The following is a 5,296-nucleotide window of genomic DNA, read 5'->3' as shown; positions in this document are numbered from 1 at the left end:
CCTGACACAGAGAGGGCTATGTGCTGCCGTTCCCCTAACCTCGCTCCCATACCTTGGGGCTGAGCTTCCCTGCACTCCAGCCGATGGTCTCCACTTCCTGCATCTGCTCAGGCACACTGCGCTACACACAGAGGCCGCTGCTCCTCACTGCCCCAAATCTCAGTTCTTTCCTCTCTATTCCCAAGCTGGCAGCAAGTGGGGAGGTAAAGCAAAAGGAACCAGCAAAGCACATCTGGATGCTCAGGGTTCTCTGGTACCAGCTCTCAGTCAGCTCAGGGAGAGAGAAATTTGGGATTCTAAAACAGAATATCCTCCCAGAGGGTGAAAGAAGGATCCCATGTAGCAGAGATGATGGGGGGGGGGGGGGGGGCTCAGTGAAAGATGCAAGAATACAGTGAAAAATAAGCCTTTTTTCCCTAAATATCTGGATGTCTTAGAAAAAAAAGAGTTTTAAAAAGAGGAACTAGATATATATATATGAACAGAAGAAAGGACTCAAGAGGGCTTAGTGGGACTGGAACAGCCTGGCTGGTGAATCTAGATCTGGAAATGGTGGGTTCTAGGTCTCTAAGTTATAGGCGAAAATTTGGACATGCTCATTTCCCAGAAAGAGATCACCAGCAATTTGGGAGGTATTGGTCCTCGCCCTTCCTGGGAGGTTTCTGAGGGCAAGAAAAACAGATTCCTCCTGACAACTCTCTAAACTGACTAAAGAAGGTCTCTCTTCTAAGTAGATAAAACATTATTGCAATATCAATGTCAAGGCGTTCCTGTCCATGCGGGGAAAATATATATACATATATGTACACACACACACACACACATATACATACACACACATTCATATACACATCCATATGTACATTCACATACATGCATGTGTGTGTATCCCATTTATTTGCTCTTGCACAACTTCTAAATAGCTGTGTGCGTATTTGAAGTGGGGTTGGGATATGAATGGAACTTAAAAATAACTGCACCAAGGAAATTAATCTCCTATACAGATTAAGGTTTTTTATTATTAAAAAAAGAAAGAAAGAAAGATTAACCTCAGGAAGGTTCCAGAACCTTCTGCAAGCACCACATGGATGATTTCCTACTCCATACTTTCGCTTTCCCAGTTTTCCTTTACTCTTCGGATTCCAACCCATTCTCTTTTTTCCCCTTCAGTGTCAATTCCAAATAGACAATGAACCAAGACCCACGCTCCCAACCTGTGCTTGATCGGTTTGGAGTCAGCACCTTTAATAGTACCTTTATCCTGGGGTAGTTTCTCTTCTAGGCTCCTGTGCACATTTAGGAATGTTAGGGAAACTTAACTGGATTCAGTCTTCGATCACATCAGTATAGTGAATTGCTCAGTCCTCTTATTTATTTTCTGAACTGGCCCTTTTTTTTTTTTCTTCCACTTCCACTGGAATTTAGCATGAACGTAGTTTAAACTAGATCTGCCAGCCTTAGTGTGATAACAAAAATGAAAATGAATGGTGAGGAAAAAAATCAAAAGGTTTGCACTTGAAGATATAATATAGTGTCTGGCAGGAATAATTCAAGAAAATTGTGTCCACTTCCTGATCACATAACTAAACAAACAATGAGGGGGGGAGTCCTGCTGAGAGACATTTTCACATTAAAAGGTGCTAAAAATGGGCTAGAGCTCCTCACAGCCCTGTGGGAGGTCTCCGCTCAATTTTTAGTCATTTCCTCTCTATCCCCAGAATGGTAACAACTGGCAAGGCAGAGGAAAAGAGAGGTGACACCTCTGCGTTAACCCACTCAGTTGTTCAAGGAATGATCAGAAAGGGAAGGGAATCTTGTCCCTTCCATGCATTCGCCAGTGGACACAGGGAAGTCAGCTGAGAAAAAGACTGGAAAATAGAAAATATTGGAAACTTGTTAGGGCTCCTTTTAGCTAGAGATCTAAAATAAGTCAAAGCCAAACCAAACAGTTCTGCATCAGAGGAAGTATATGGATAGGCCTTCACTGATTCACAAAGGCTACAAAAAAGATGGAAATTAAATATGTTGAGATATACAGCAGCAGTCATATTCTCTTCTACAAAGCCATCAGTGCTGTCTCTTTTAGTCTTAGTATAGTAACCTTTTATATTAAATGTTTCATGAATGAACATTTGATAAACATGCAAATGTCAGAGTCCACAGTTAATAGCCTTCTATAGGAACTTGGCAGTCAGAACTTCCAATGAAAGTATCATATCCTCTCTATCAATGGAATCGAAGAAACTGACTCAGTAGTTTTGAGTGCCCACTATGGACCAGGCATTATAATAGGTGCTGGTTGAGCATTGCCCTCTGGAATTCACAATCTTGGGCAGAGTTTTTCAACCACAGCACTACTGACATTTTGGGCCAAGTAATTCTTTTTCCTGTGGGGCTGTCCTATGCATTATAGGATGCTCAGCAGCATCCCTGACCTTGCATAAACACAAGATGCCAGTAGCATCCCCTGTCCCCACCCCAGGTGCTACCAAAATGTTGTGTAAATTGTCTCCAGGTATTGTCAATGTCCCTTGGTGGGGGCTGCAAAATCACACCACCGATTGAGAGCCACTAGACTAAAGGGAAAGACAAGGCTTTATGAGTAAATAATTACAGTGCAAGAAGGATGGTGCCATCATCATATTTTGTTTGAAAGCAAACCAGCCCAGATGGACTGTACCATCAAGAACAGGCTTAGGATGAAGCTATCGGGCAGTTTTTGTGGCCAGTTCATGATGCCGACTCTTTAGAGTATTAGCCTACCCCAGCTGGCACTCGGCCGCTCGGTATGAGCATTCTAAGAAGAGACCAGAACCGGGTCTGAAACAAAGACTTCCCTGTCCAGGCCTTGTCTTCCTTAAGAAGTTCATGATCTAGCTACGTCTGCTTCAGTGCTCACCTCTGGCCTTTACACTCACTCTTCCTTCTGCCTCAAAAGCTCTTGCCCCAGATGCCCAGGCGCTCTCTCCCTCACCTCCTGCCCAGGCGCTCTCTCCCTCATCTCCTGCACAGGCGCTCTCTCCCTCACCTCCTGCCCAGGCGCTCTCTCCCTCACCTCCTACACAGGTGCTCTCTCCCTCACCTCCTGCATATTCGCTCTCTCCCTCACCTCCTGCATATTCACTCTCTCCCTCACCTCCTTCAGGGCTTACAAATGCCATTTTCTCAGTGAGGCTTTCCCTTAACCCCCTACTTCAAATTAGAAATTCCTCTTCTGTACTTAATCCTTATCCATAGCACATATCACCTATAACACGTACACATATTACTTCTTTATTGCTTTTTATTCTCATCTCCCCCCCACTAGAAAGCAAACTCCATGAGGGTAGGAATTTTATCTGCTCTATTCCTTGCTGTATTTCCAACATCTAGAAAATATCAGTGAACATTTGTGGTTCAGGCACATCATGTATGCTGTTTTTGGATTCACTAGGAGACCAGAGAGAGGGATCACTTTTTGCCAGCTTTTGTTTTGATGGTGGAGGAAGGATTTTTGTTTGCATTTTTTTCACCTAATCTGGGCTGAGATAAAGAAGCCATGAGATCTGGGCTTTGAAAAAATTTTTAATTAATTGATTTTAGTTAATAATTAATTAATTAATTAACTTTTGTGGGATTAATCAACTACGTCACTTAATCCTCTCAAAGAGGATTTTTCTCTTAGATATGAATCCTGCCATCAGTGATATGGCCATAGTGATGATGAAAAACCTAGTCCACGTATTCAGTAACACGTCGGCTCCCTTTCTAAAATTGGCACTATTCCCCAGTTTATAGATGAAGCTACTGAGTCTGAGAAAACTAACTTGCTCAGTATTGTAGAATTAGGATTTAAACCGAAGTCTACCTGGCTCCAAAGTTATATGCTTATAAATTCAATGAAGATTCTGTTCTTAAAAATGATTGTTTATAATACCATTGTTATCACCACAATTTTTATTTGAAAAATGATTTCCTATCCATTAACTCCTTTGATCATCACAACCCCACAAGGGAGAATGTATCACCTACCCACTCTTGCAAATGGAAACCTGTGAGTCTGAGAGATTAAGTGAGTTGTCCAAGTTTTCATATCTAAGAAATGGAGACTGACAAGTACTGCAAAAGTTCATTTTTACTGTCAACATTTTGGCCAAAGTCACCCATTTGTATACCCAACTGAAATGGCTGCAAGTGTATGAAGTCTGTATAAAGTCAAGCCAAGTTAGTGGACGTTTATGTACATATTCATTGCTATCACCACAATAAAAATATTCATATCTGAGCTGTTGATTCAGTCTTGTAGGTCTTTTTTAAGAATGGACGATCCCATATTTGAGTTAATAGGACCAGACGAGAGGATTAAGACCCTCACCAGAATTTTCACCATAAAAAGGGCAGTGATGTGCGCCGGCTCCAGGTGCTGACAGCAGTGAGAAAATGATCAACCTCTTCAATGCTGGACCCAGGTACTCTTTCTGAAGCTAACAGCTTCTGGGAACAAGTATGGGATATTCTACAAAACCCCAGCTGGAATGGTGAAATAAGGGCAAAACTTTTGAACATTAATAACACCCTGAAGCATTCCTGAATACAGTGGGGGAGACAGATACTAAGACACTGAGGCAGGATTTCCTGCCAATCCAGGCTAGGAGACCTCTTTGTTGCTCCTGGATATTGTGCTTTGGAAATCTACTCGGGGGAGAAGTGCATTATTGAAGTCTCAAACTGTAAATTAGGAATGGACACCACAGACCATACTGTATTTTGATTTCCTATTTGCCTGTGTTCTCTGCATCACCCCATCCTTAACTCACTAATGTGTGATGTCCTTGAAGACAGTAATTAGGTTATGCTTCTCTCTGTATCTCAAGTACCAAGCACAATACCTACAACATGCTGCCTGTATGATAAATTTTTATCAAATAAAATTTTAAAAACCAGACTTTATCAAGGCACTTTTATCTGAGCTCCTTCTACTAGTCTAATGTGAAATTCCATGTAAGTAGGAATTACTCTGTATTTTGTACTTTCCATGTCCAACACTGAGCCTAGCACATCATAAACTTTCAAAAAACTTTTCAATTAATGTGTGGATAAATGTATGGATGAATTAATAAATAAATGTTACTAGATTTAGAGTTTCTTAATTCAAATTTTTCCTTAATGATTGGCAACATTTGAAAAAAGATATAATACACCCAGCACCCAGATCTTTATTTCTAACACCACTCTCCAACAAAAAGAAGCAGATATTCTTGGAGAATTCAATCTAGGCTGATTGTAGAGATGCAGTGGGAAACTAAAATAACAACTA

Source organism: Tamandua tetradactyla, chromosome 11 (genome assembly GCF_023851605.1).
Source record: "Tamandua tetradactyla isolate mTamTet1 chromosome 11, mTamTet1.pri, whole genome shotgun sequence".
Taxonomy (NCBI): domain Eukaryota; kingdom Metazoa; phylum Chordata; class Mammalia; order Pilosa; family Myrmecophagidae; genus Tamandua; species Tamandua tetradactyla.
This window is presented reverse-complemented; position numbering follows the sequence as displayed.